Genomic DNA, 14394 nt, shown 5'->3' on the forward strand with positions numbered 1-14394 from the left:
TTGAAAATGTGGCCTATATGAGTTACCTTATACCATTAAATTATTTATTTCATCCCATTCATCAGTATACTGAATGAGTCCCAATAGAGTGTAATGTCAGGTATACATTTTACCCTTTTAGAGGCCTAAAGCACAGCTGTTACTTCCATGATGCTTTGGCAACTTTAAGACTTGCAAAATATCATGGGAGTTCGCTGTTCTCTGACTACTCCTGCTTTAAAGGGATACTGTAGGCACCAAAACAACTACAGCTTAATGAAGCTGTTTTGGTATATAGATCATGCCCCTGCAGTCTCACCGCTCAATTCTCTGACATTCAAGTGTTAAATCACTTTGTTTATACAGCCCTAGTCACACCTCCCTGCATGTGACTTACACAGCCTTCCTAAATATTTCTGAAAAGGAACCTAGGTATTCCAGGATCCTTTATTGTACAGTCTGTTTAATCTAGAATTTCTTATCTCCTGCTCTGTTAATAGCATCCTGGTGCACTCAGAAGCCTCATTTGTGTGCTTAAATTGAAATTTACAGAGCAGGAGACACAAACTTGTAAAAGCAAGTTAACATCTGATTGAAAATAAAACTTTATTTCCATGCAGACTGTGCCAGTCACAGCCAGGTGACTGCATAAACAGAAACAAGAGTCATTTTACTCCTAAATGTTGAGCAGTGAGACGACAGGATCCTGCTCTATACACCAAAACTGCTTCATAAAGCTAAAGTTGTTTTGGCTACTATAGTGTCCCTTTAACCCCTTAAGGACACATGACATGTGTGACATGTCATGATTCCCTTTTATTCCAGAAGTTTGGTCCTTAAGGGGTTAAGGCATGCCTTTTTTAATTTGTATTTATTATTATTCTTTATTTATCAGTTCATGTATATAGAGTTACATACTTTTCAAGAGATCAAGACAATCAACGGGTATAACATACACTGTGGTGCCGCAGGTTCGGGTGTTCAGAGAGTTCCACATCAGATAGCATACAAGTTTATATGGCATATACACATTTGTGTCACATCATTTGCATTGATATTAGGTTAGCAGGGCTAGTGTGCCTGTGTAGTTTGTGCATAGAAGTATGTGATTTGTCAGCTTACTTATGCAGTTGTGTACATTGAGCCCTGCGTTAGAGCAGTTTGAGGGGTGACCTTTAAGATTCCTCATTGCTCACTAGTGGTGACGTGTCTTGATAACACCATTTATAGTCATGAACTTTATTTTTGTTTTTTTAAGAGAAAGTAAAGTGAGTAGCACCAGGGGGAAGAAAAAAACAAAAAACATAAGCGGGTGGAAGGGAGGTCGTCACCAGCCGGGGCGGCGAAAGCCGCCAACTTCGTTAATCTGCAGTCCCCTCGCGATCAACGTAGTCCTCCCATGGTTGCCAAATTTTAGCGAAGGCGGGGTTATGTATCTCATACTGAAGCAGTGAGTTTGTCCATTAAGTGTGTCTCTTAAGGCATGCCTTTTTGTTGGTGTCTCTGATTACTCTTGTACTGTGCTGCAAACTGCTGTGATGTTTTAAAGTTATCAATCAAAGAAAACCCCATGTATAGCCTCTACTTACTCTGGCGTTCCAGCACAATTGCTTTGAGTGACTAAAGCTTATGTGGGTCATTTTAACCACTGATCCCATTTGCCTTTCGAACAATCCTGCCTGCCAGCTTTAAACTCTACTGTTTGAATATTTTAAGGGGCTTTTTCCTGCTTTTCTCTCTTTGACAGAAAGCAGTCTTTGTGTGTGTGCCGTGCTGTATTAATGCATAGTGACAGGGCATAGTCGCAGCAGGTAACTGAACCAGGCCTAATCTGATCGAGCTGAGCATTTTTCCGGCGAGTGAAGCATGGTAACATATAACCTTACGGACTTGGCTCCTGCAGAGCGTTCCCGGATATCACCGGAGCCACTATGACCGGGTCTGACAGGTGTGCACTGCGGGAAGCCAGAATGCAATTTTTAACCCTTCCGATTTCCCGTCCGCCTGCATCTCTTCACTTTGGCTTGTTTGGACACTGGAATCCTTTCTGTGTTTTAAGAGCGTATCTGTGAATCTGTTCCTATTTACACTTGTCAGTGTGGAAATGGGAACGTCTACAACAGCTTTAGATGCTCAGATGCCTTTTAGTAAACACCAGAAAAAAAACCCAGATAATTTCTAAGAACGGGCCTGACTTTTCCAGAGATGGGGCACCTACTGTATTAAAAGGAAACAAATTATGTGAAGCTCATGCCCAAATAAAAAAACTCTACTGAACGGACAGCCCTTGCTAAACTACAACATGCATGTCTCTTTAAACTCCTGACTCAGGATAATGGGCGTTGTAGTCTATCGATCTCCAGTGAAGTCAGCAACCACCCATCAGTGATTCTAGATTAGAAGAAATAACGATATAATTCTAGAAGCCTCTTTCAGTTTGTCAGGAACCTGTTTTAGTGTGTGTTGGCACTATATAAATGAATATTATTAAACTCACCATGTGGTTGCATCTCTTGCAATATTTATATGCGTTTGCTGTATCCCGTTGCCAGCTGTGATGTAAACATACTTGATATTTGCATCTTAACATTTTCTTTTTTTAATTTCTGTACTTTAAACCTCTTTCCCACTTCCCACTTTTGCGTGAATTTTTTTTTCTCATCAACCTATGATGGCACACACACTATTGTTTGGTCAAGCAGTAACGCAGAAGAAATGTGCTGTCTGTTGCTCCCTCTTATAAATACCATAAAGTATCATATTCGTGTATATTCATAACCATCTCTCAGTCAATTCCTGTCTACCACTACAACCTCTATCACAATGCAGTGCAGTGAACCAACACGCTTGTTTATAAAACTTGAATCCACATCATCCTAACTAAATGTGGCCTGCAGCAGTAATGGCTAACCTTCAACCGTGCAAGGCATAATTGGAAATGGACCCCTCCCAGCTACCCAAAAAATCTATTGTGCCAAGGTTAGTCTTACCTCTAACCATAATAAAATTAATGAATGCTGTTTTATGTTGGAAAATTTTCTGTCAAGCTTAAGATAAGAGTACATTTTTAAATTGAACACATTACAGCAGTGATTACCTTGTCTTTTATTTATTTGTCTCTCCTGCAATTATTATATATTTATGGCTCCTCTTACTTGAAAGGCACAGAGAGGGCATTGCATGTAAAGTAGCAAACTTGCAAGATAATGCATCTTGGACATAAAAACCCAAGGGCAGAGTACAGAATATTTGATAGAGTCCTAACCTCAACATCTGAGGAAAGGGATTTAGGGGTAATTATTTCTGATGACTTAAAGGTAGACAGACAATTTAATAGAACAGCAGGCAATGCTAGCAGAATGCTTGGTTGTATAGGGAGAGGTATAAGCAGTAGAAAGAGGGAAGTGCTCATGCCATTGTACAGAACACTGGTGAGACCTCACTTGGAGTATTGTACGCAGTACTGGAGACCGTATCTCCAGAAAGACATTGATACTTTGGAAAGAGTTCAGAGAAGGGAATACTAAACTGGTTCATGGACTGGAGGATAAAACTTACCAGGAAAGGTTAAAGGATCTTAACATGTATAGCTTGGAGGAAAGACAAGACAGGGGGGATTTGATTGAAACATTTAAATACATAAAGGGAATCAACACAGTAAAGGAGGAGACTATATTTCAAAGAAGAAAAACTACCACAACAAGAGGATATCGTCTTAAATTAGAGGGGCAAAGGTTTAAAATTAATATCATGAAGTATTACTTTACTGAGAGGGTAGTGGATGCATGAAATTAGCTTCCAGCTAAGGTGGTAGAGGTTAACACAGTGAAGGAGTTTAAGCATGCGTGGGATAGGCATAATGCTATCCTAACTATACGATAAGGACAGGGACGTATGAAAGTATTTAGAAAATTGGGAAGACTAGACCCCTACTGCTCCTATGTGCACCTGCAGGATTATTGGCGGAGAGATCGGCCTCTTCTCTCCAGCCGAATCCACAGGTAGGCCTCAGAGAAACCGCTGGCTTGGACCGGTGATCAGGCTTAGAGACGTCTCAATCTGTATCGCCAGGTCACTAAGCATGTTGCTAGCACAATTGTTGTAAATTTGCTCGTAGCATAATAGCATAATAACTGTGATGGACCGCTGGCACTCTGACCGAGTACCTTCGCCAATCGATGCTCCTAGCGCTTGCCGAGGACTCCGAGCACTCCAAACGACACCATCAGCACTGCGGACCCCACTTCCAGCGATTCAGCTGCGCCGGGTTCTCGCCGTCTCTCACCCACCCTGGATCTACGACCAGGATCCAGCTCCCAGTGGGTGAACCTCTCCTAAATCCAGAGAGCGTAGCAGGAACAAATCAAGCTCTTACAAGAGCTTACTCTGGGGAGTAAGTGATTATAGCAATCCCCAGAGTGTAGGCATCCCTTTCCCCAAGCATGAGCCAAGGCTTCAAGAATGGTGCAAGTAGGTCTGGTTTATTGAGGGCTACCTGCCTGGTATTTATGCAAGTGTCCACCAGGTGGACACTCCCCTAAGGGACCTGATGGAACAATAGGACACATATTAGCCAATCACAGACAATACAAACAAAACACTCCCACAGTGACATCACAATCCCTCCTCTCTATCCTGGAGATAATTGGGAGGTAATCAAATTATCTCCCAGGACAGAGGCAAGATTCCATTAACCACATGGTTACAAAAAGACATAAAATTACACAATGTTACAATTACTACATAAAACATATACATGCAACATATCCCCAGATAGCTTAGATCTGAGCGCACATTATTACCGAATGGCGCTCAGATCACCTACATACAGTTCAATCACCATGGAGCCAAAGTATTTTCCATAGTCTTTTGTTACACGAATAGGCTCCATGGCATAGCTACCTGGGGTAGCACTACTCACATACTGAAAGTCCCGAACGCCCCGGCAGAAATACACAAATAAACCTTTCTGCAGTGGAAAATACAGCTATCAGCACAGGGGCCATAGTTGGAAGGCATGCGGCTAGCCAGTAGTCCCCTCCAGGCACAAGTGGCGAAGGGCACTTAGTCAAAATAACAACATTTTGCTCAGAGCTCGTTCTTGGTGCGACCGCTCAGCGTGGTGGTCAGGTCCGTCTCTCCCCCCGTCCTCCCCCCACCCGCCCTCTAGTACATTGTTGATACTTACATTGCGTATTTTTATTTTGTGGGTGTGACGGCAATGATGCCCTACTTCGCCAGCTGAAGTAAAATAAAGTCAAAATGAAAAGGGAATCAGCTTGCAAACTATACACGGATTATCATAGGCTACTAATGAAATATCCTGGACCTTCTTCAATGTTCAGAAAACTATTGAGATGTCAGAGTTAAGCTTATTATTTTTTTTTATTACATGTATAAAATTAATCCTGTATTGGAAGTACGTTTGCAGCAATAGCTGCTTGTGCTGGGTTGATGCACACATCCTTCCTCTTTAAACGCTACTGTGATAGACAGTGAATTGTGGCCCAGTAATATACTACTAGTTAATAAACCAGTGATGACTATTGTGGATTTCTTGTAATGGTTTATTGGCATTGTCAGACATACTTGCATTCAGGATACACCATGTTCCCTTGTCTTTTCAGCATGCATATTTTCATTTTATTTCCATGAAGAATCCATTAAATGACTCAGATATTTTCTGACATCTGCAAATTTGATGCAGAAAGCTATCAGGCCTGGTGGTTAGATTTTTCCCCGTCATGGCCCTCCATCCCACCGAATGCAGAGCCAGAGGTCTGACTCACTCCTAGCTGAACTTGTCCAGGGAGACGGCTCATGGCATTCATTCTAAGGTGGGGTCCAGCAACCATCAGATGTTGTGCAATATGTTTTGCTTAAGCAATCTTTGATAAAGCACAACCACACGAGAGGTGGAGGCAATCACAAAACCATCTTTATCATCAGGACTTTGAGATGGTTATAGTCCTGTTGGAAACTTATAGCTGTTAACCATTTGAGCACCAAAGAGGTGTACAGTATGTTAATCATTGTTCTGCAACTTCCAGAGGTAAATATAGATAAAGTTTGTTCGCCCTGCTTGAAATCGGCTTTGTAGGGGCTTTCACGAGTTCCCTGCTGTGTGACGTAGCTATGATGCAAGAAGAGGTCCTGTTAGCTTGTATAGAGGTTTGATACTCTCTACGAAATAAAAGCAACCCATTTGACAGTATTTCAAACACATGGGCAAGCCTTAACATTAAGCTGTGCTTTGTACACAATACACATTTTAGACTAAGTGATGGATTTTTTTTTTTCTTTAGCTGTTAAGTGGATAAACCCATCTGCCATGGCAACGCACCTTTCTCTAATTTTCCAGTTTATTATAAGGTCTTCCCCTCCAGATACGCTTCATGAGCATCGACTTTATTATTGTCGCCCGGCGTTTTCTAACTAGCTACTGCCAAACCCTCCCAGTTCTGGACATTCCTGTGCAGGAGTCATTGTATCCTTCTCACTGGTTGAGTGTCGAGTTCAATCTTACTTGCTATAATAGGATATTGACTTTCCTGCTGTCCCTTAGCAGATAAACAAGTTTACAAACCCGTGCTCGGTGAGAGGGTTAAACGGTTAGTGCTGAAATTTCTGGTACTGCAGCTAACTGTAACAAAACAAGTGTGTCAAATGCCAAAGTGTGTAATTCAGAGATGTAATAACATCTGGATGACTGAGGGGAACGTTAACATATCACTTAACCCTTGACATTGTGGCTTGTGATGTCATCATTCCTTTCCCTTCCATAAGTCCCAACATTTGCAAATTTTATTATCCCTTCCCCACCTCCTCTCGACCCATCCTCGGTTTTATGTTAACAGCAAATGAAAGCTTATACAGTTTGGTTGCTGCGAATGGGTCGGCAGAAGTTTATGAGTAGCATCAATCAACAATATTCATTTTACTAATGGATTTATTTTGAGGAGCAAGGTAAAAGGATATGATCTGCTGCAGTAAAATTATCTCTAATGAACAGATCCCAGGTACTACACTTTGGCCAATCCACTGTTAGATATTGCTGTACTGGCTGAGAGTTATTGGACAGTTATGTGCATCAAAGGAACACTATAGGGCAGGCATAGGCAACCTTCGGCACTACAGATGTTTTGGACTACACCTCCCTTGATGCTTTGCCAGCATTATGGGTGTACGAGCATTATGGGGGATGTAGTCCACAACATCTTGAGTGCCGAAGGTTGTCTATCCCTGCTAGGGTCAGGAACACAAGCATGTATTCCTGACCCTATAGTGTTAAAATCACTAACTGACCCTCATTGCACCCTTACCTTTATTCCAGTCTGCTGGTGCTGGCTCTGCCTCTGATCTGCCTCCTTGGCTGGTATCATCATAAGTGAAAAATTAGGACCTGGGCCCCCGGCAGACCAATATATATGCTGGTATATAAGATGGTGTATGTACTGTGTGTTTGATTATGTGTGCATGTAAAGTAAATGTGTGCTTCTGTGTGTATACTCACTGTGAGCCCTAGTGTAAGTGAATATATGGATGTTTTTGTGTGTAGTGTCACGATGTGTGGATTCAGAGTACTATAAATACTTTTTTTTTTTAATTCTTTATTTTTGTGGGTTTGCAAGTCAAGAAAATCAATTACAGCATGTGCTCAAAGATATATCATGTAACATATTACATACTAGGCCATCATTGTATGTTATAGAGTCGCACAGGTGCTGCGTCTACCCGTTTTTGTTTTGTTAGTCAGGCTAATCCTCCTCTTATCTGTATGGAAGAAGTACAGTGATATGTCTGGGAAGGCTTGCGTAATAATCTCAGTGTGCCCTGCTGAACGATGTGGGGTTCCATGCTTTGCCTAGGGTAATTATGTTTGGAGGGTGGGGGAGTTTAAACAGTATGGCTTGTGGTTCCCATGGCCTTGTGTGGGCCTTTTGGTCGGTCCGAGTTTTCCAGGTGGTTCACCTACCTCATGGTGTGGAGGTTTAAACTAGTTGGTTGAGACCCCACTCTGTCTGAATAAGGGTGGGGGGTGAGGGGTTTACATAGGTCGTGTCGTTGGCCGTCCGCTTACGGAGCCAGGGTGGAGATAGTATCTCCTAATCTGAACTGTGAATGTCAAGCTAAAGTAAACATTAACGCTGGAGTAAATGTAAAACGTAACGAGAAGTCATGCATACATGCATATAAAACTGGTATATATAATGGGCCTAAGAGGCCTTCAACTGGGAGTTGTAGTCCCCATGACAAAGTACATCATGTAATGCTGTAGGGGTGAGCGTCCGCTCAGCTCAAGTTTGCTGGTCCGTCGCCCTTGGTACCGTTCCCCTGAGCGCAAAGGGGGTGACTTCTGCGAGATTCCACGGTGGGCAGGCACCTGTGTTCACCGCTGGCGTTGAGATGCCTATCGACTGGAAGAAAGTTGGTGCCTCTGAAGCGCTCATTAGGAGGTGTGTCTTTCCGTCATGGTCCACCATCAGTCTGTGGGGACCCCATTTGTAAGGGACAGAGTGCTCTCGTAGGAGCTGCGTAATGTAGCGGAAGGTTCTGCGCCATGTGAGGGTGTGTCTCGACAGGTCTCTGTACAGTGTCAGGCTTGCTCCTTCAAAAGTAATTGTGGGGGAACCCCGTGCTGCTCCCATAAGGGCCCCCCTGTCAGAGTCCCGAACCATTTTAAGTAATCCCTTGGGGCATCCCTTCGGGGCATCCTGTGGTGCCTTTGTGGCCTTAGGGAGTCGGAAGCAGGAGTCAATTCCAACCTGTTTAGCCTGTTTTGGGAGTAACAAAGTGGCTATCAGCCTTCTGCAGTAGTGAGGCAATTCCACAGTATTGATAGTTTCAGGTACCCCTCTAATATGCACATTTCGCGCTTTTGCTTTATCTTCCATGCCTGCTAGCTGGGCTGCCAGTGTAGTACACTGTTTCTGTAGGGATCCTAAAGTTGCGTCTGTGGCCGTTTGCGCTACCCTAGTGCTTCTTAGTGTCTCCTCCGCTGAGGCCACGCGGCCTGTAAGTGTGTTTACATCCCCTCGAATAAGTGCAATATCGGCGTCAAACATCGCCCTGATTTCCAGCATCATAGACTATATATCGGCTTTCGTGGATGGTGCCTGGTCGCCCAGGTCTGGTGGCTGCTGGGGCTTAGTTTGTACCTTAGACTGTGCAGGCACGGTGTCTGGTAGGCTGTCGTCGTCTGAGGACTGAAAGGTAAAGGCCTCTGTCGGCGCCATCTTGGCGGGCTCGTGGCGCTGGGTCGGGCGCATGAAATCGCCTATATCTCTGGATCCGGAGCTCGGTTCCGCTCTGTCCTTTTTTGCTTTTTTCCCTATGGTCCAGGGTATGCAGGGGGACGTTTTCTCGGGACCTCGTTGTGGATTTAGCCTCCATTTTAGCCGTATTATCGGGTCGGCCTTCGGAGCTGCGGTAAGCTGCGGCTTTCTCGTTCAGGCGCTGGCTCCGCCCCCTTTTGTTTTGTTTTTAAATAGGGTAGTATTTATGTGTGTATGTGAAACATGGCAGTGTTTATATGAGGTATGCAGGCTACCAAATTTTGGGTCTTGAATTACTAACCATGTGCTAAAGTTACAAGCCACCTTAAAGGGACACTATAGTCACCAGAACAACTACAGATTAATGTAAGTAGTCTGGTATGCATAGCCAGTCCATACAGGCATTTTAATGTAAACTCTGATTTTTCTGAGAAAGGGCAGTGTTTACATTACTGCATAGGGACACCTCTAGTGGTAGTCACTCAGGCGGCCACTTGAGGTGCTTCCTGGGTCAGTAATAGACAATGTGCAGCACTGACGTTCAGTGTCTTCATGCTCTGCACGGAGACCTATGGGGGGACTTCTTCAGTAACAGGGACCCGCACGACCTCGGTACATGACCAATATGCCAGAGTGCTCAGTCCGCCCCTGATTGGCTGAGAATGGCAGTCAGTATCTTCTCATAGAGATGAATTGAATCAATGCATCTCTATGAGGAAAGTTCGGTGTCTGCATGCAGCAGTTGGAGACACTGAATGTCAGTCACACTGTGCAGAACTGTCCCAGGAAGCACCTCTAGTAGCATCTGAGGAGTGACCAGTGGAGGTATCCTTAGGCTACCATATAAACACTGCCTTTTCTCTGAAAAGACAGTGCTTACTGCAAAAAGCCTGAAGGGACTGACTATACTCACCAGAACAAATACAATAAGCTGTAGTTGTTCTGGTGACTATAGTGTCCCTTTAAATATGTCATTACATCTGCCTCCTGGCTTGCATTTTTTTCAATGTATTCATAGACCTGTCTACCCATGGCAGAAGGTGATATTGGCATTCCCAGCAGCATCGATTACCATCTGGTTCAGGTTTCACTGTACTGTAATAAAACGCTCTGCTTTGCGGTTAGTTATTAGTTCCCCATATCTAGACTGAATGCAGTAACGGTCTCGCTGCACTTATTACTAGAGGAATTTTCTGCGTGTTTGGCTGCCTGATCAGAAGGAATTTCACAAGAATTCATGGATCATTGTCTTCAACTGAAGGAATGTTCTCTGGAAATCAATGTTTGCGCTGTGTAGTAGGTTGGAATATTTCTGTGCGGCGTAAGATATAAATATATTGGAATATCCACTACTCGAAATTTTTCCAGCTTGTTCCATTTTTATGATAAAGCTTTTACAAGCTTGATGTTGTTCTGTATTCATAATTAAACACTTTTGTTTAAATTGATTTCTAGCTATACACTGGTTAAAACAAAACAAAAAAAAACAGCTTAATATAGTTTGTTATTGTGTGTGTATATACATACTGGCACCTCTCATTTTGGTTAGGGTGCAAGTTTGTACTACTTACCAACACTAAACGTATTAGCAAAAATCAAATAAAAAACAAAACAAAAGGGATACTCTGATTACCAATACTATTTTAATGCATTTGCTAGGTTTTGGCCTCATTAATGTGCTGTATTTTTTTGCATGCTCAATTTTTTATAGTTTTTGCATAAAATACATAAATGTTTTGTAGAATGCTGCACCGTGAGCCTGCCTCTGTAGCCACGCCCCCTCACTCCAGAAAAATACTTCCTTATCATAAGTGTATGCACACAGCTCAGCCACTGACAGTACTGAATGATCTAAGCAGCAAAACAACCTGCATTAGGAGAGGACACTCAGATAGGCATATCATAAGAATAGCATTACCTGTTTGTAGTTTCTTTGACGGTCTGCAGCCAGGTTGTAAATTAAAAACAGCTCACTCAGTGCTGTTGGGGCTGAGACTCTGTGCATACATTTGATAAGGAAATATATTTTCTGGAGTGAGGGGGCGTGGCTAATGGTGCAGCATTCTGCAAAATATTTTTTGTGTGCCAAAGCTATAAAGATTTGAGCATGCACATAAAAAAATCCAGCATATTAATGAGGCCAAAAATATCAAATGCATAAAAGTTGTATTGGTGCCCAGAGTGTCCCTTTAATCACTTCCCGACCAATGACGTACCAGGTACATCCGACATAAAATGGTTGGTAACGACCGCGGACGTACCTGGTATATGTCATTTACAAAATTGCCACTTTCCTGATCACTGGTGATCCCCTGCCAGCGGTCGCGATCCTGGGGTCTGCCTGGGAGTTCAGGTAGACCCCCACTGCCCGATCCGGCCCTCCCAGGCCATGTGATCGCGGGGTCCTTGTGATCACATGGCCGGAATAGTGAGCTCTCAGGCAGGCCCCCTAGTGTCTGAAAAAAAGTTTGCAAAGTTAGAAAAAGTTAAATAAAAGTTTATAATTAAAGTGCATTTTAATATTATATATACATATATGTATGTATATATATATTAAAATACACTTAAAATTATGTTAATTTTATATATACAAAATAATATATTATATATATAAAATAAAAATAATGAATACATTGAAAAAATAAAATGTAATTAAAAAATGTATAAAGCTATTTGATATTAATATACATATATATATTTAAATCAAAATACATTTAGAATGACGTTATAAATACATATATCCCTTTAACAACCGTGGATGTACTAGGTACGTCCGACAAAAAGCGGTCGTTAAGGACCGCGGATGTAACTAGTAGATGCGAGGCAAATAGAAGCCCTGGATTTACCTGGACCGCCGATCCAAGGCGATCACGGTAGGGGGGACTGCCAGAGACCCCAGCAGCCCCCTGCAGCAACTCCGCCACCCCAATAGGAGCAATAGGAGTCTATGGGGATCCCAGCAGGGGGATTTTCTCAGCTGTCAGGTCAGGCAGTCCCCCAGGCTGCTAAAAAGTAAAAAAAAATAAATATATATATATATATGTAAAATATATTATAAAATAATTAAAGCATTTTATAATATATTATATGCATTCACCTATCCACTAAACAGCAACTTCATTGTTGACAGATTTTATTAGTTTTTTTTTTTTTTTAACACCTAATCTAGGCAAAAATAACGGAGGTTTAGTTACATTATATGATCATACTTTGCATAAGCCTGCCACAATGTCAATGTATGATCATATAATGTAACTAAACCCCCGTTATTTTTGCCTAGATTAGGTATTAAAAAAAAAAAAAAAAAAAAAATTGTGTCAACATTGAAGTTGCTTTTTAGTGGATAGGTGAGCACCCCATTTATGCTTGTTCAGGTAAGTGCAGCCCCCTGGTTTCACATATATATATATATATATATATATATATATATATATATATATAAATATGGATATATATACACACACACATTGTACACATATATTTAAATTTTATTTTATTTTTTTCATTCAAGCAATGCTTTTTATTCGCATTACACATCAGTTTGCCTACATTTGCAGTTGGAAATGCGAACATATTACAGTATACAGTAATATTGCAGTAGTACAATGCTTAGGGCAAGTCACCGTGGAACCCCAATTTTGTTCTCGCGGAACACCTATTGGGAAACGCTGCCTTAGGTTGTCTTCTTTTAAAAAATATATACATGTGAAGGGTTATTCAGGGATTCCTGCCAGTGTTACAATGTTAAAAAAAAAAAAAATTGGTTTGGAAATAGCAAAATACTACTTGTACTTATTGCCCTATAACTTGCAAAAAAAAGCTAAGAACATGTTAACATTGGGCATTTCTATACTCAGGACAAAATTTAGAAACTATTTAGCATGGGTGTTTTATGGCGGTTGTAGATGCGTAACAGATTTTGGGGGCCAAAGTTAGAAAAAGTGTTGTTTTTTTCTCATTTTTTCATTGTAGATTATATGACATGAGGAATAAAAGTATCTTTAGAAAGACCATTTAAAGGCCAGAAAAACTGTATTTAATATGTGCGGGTACAGTAAATAAGTAAGAGAAGAATTACAGCTAAATACAAACACTGCAGAAATTTAAAAACAGCCCTGGTCCTTAACGGTAACAAAAATGAAAAGTGCTCTGGTCACTAAGGGGTTAATGAACTATGTTAGATCGTATATAATGTTTAAACTCTTGTTTATGTTTACACCTCTACCGTAACTGCAGTATATGTAGTTTCATTATGCAGGGTAGTATCAAAATGTCCAGAGCAAATTCTACTCATAAGGCAGACATCTACAGAGATTCTGTTAGTTCTCCTAAGCTAAGGCCTGCAAATCCAACATATTGTCTGAGAGTGTCAGCTGAAGCCTTGCGACTAAAATGGCTTTACTACTTACATTAGGGGAGGGGGGATACAAAGGTCAGGCAGGGCATTTGTTACGGTATGGCGACACCTAGTATTCTGTCACTATTACAAAAAGGGAACTAACTCCATTGCTATTTCTGTAGCTTCTTCATTTCTTTGGTTATATTTACAAATCCGGCTGGTCAAGAAATAATTTGTGTCGTTCCTAAGAAGTGAAAGTAGCTCAGGATCTGACCCTTGTCCTAACACATGCACTTTCAATGTTTGCCACTGTTGGTACTTCATCAGGAGACCAAACTAGGCCCAGTAATGAGTTAGCTGAACTTCATTCTGAACCCTACGTGGGGCGACCTACATCAATACTATAATATAATTAAGACTCTAAAAATGTATTTGAAGGACCACGTAAAAGGAACACTATACAAACATGTATTTGAAGGACCACGTAAAAGGAACACTATACAAACATGTAATTTTAACGCTATAAGGTTGCACTACCTGTTTGGGTGTTAAGGGTGATTTTTGACATAAATTATCTTTTTTTGTTAATGGTCCTATCTGTATCTTTGAATTTCAGTTTTGACTTGGTATGTACTAAGTCTAATATTGTTATTTTAATACGTTTTGTTGAATCTAATCTTGGACCAATACACAAAATAAAGTCCTGCGCTCAGAATCCCACTACCAGTGGGCGGGAGCAGCAATGACCATAGTACACATCATCCCAAATACATACAATAAAAACCAAAGAAAAGCGTTGCC

At 41.5% G+C, this 14394-nt stretch overlaps 1 protein-coding gene across 1 annotated transcript in view; it reads left to right on the top strand.

The window, feature by feature from the left end:
- The window catches only part of B3GNTL1 (UDP-GlcNAc:betaGal beta-1,3-N-acetylglucosaminyltransferase like 1), a 292749-nt gene that overhangs the window by 63900 nt on the left and 214455 nt on the right, over positions 1-14394 (top strand). The window lies entirely within an intron of this gene.

The sequence above is a fragment of the Pelobates fuscus genome, chromosome 5, assembly GCF_036172605.1.
Source record: "Pelobates fuscus isolate aPelFus1 chromosome 5, aPelFus1.pri, whole genome shotgun sequence".
Taxonomy (NCBI): Eukaryota; Metazoa; Chordata; class Amphibia; order Anura; family Pelobatidae; genus Pelobates; species Pelobates fuscus.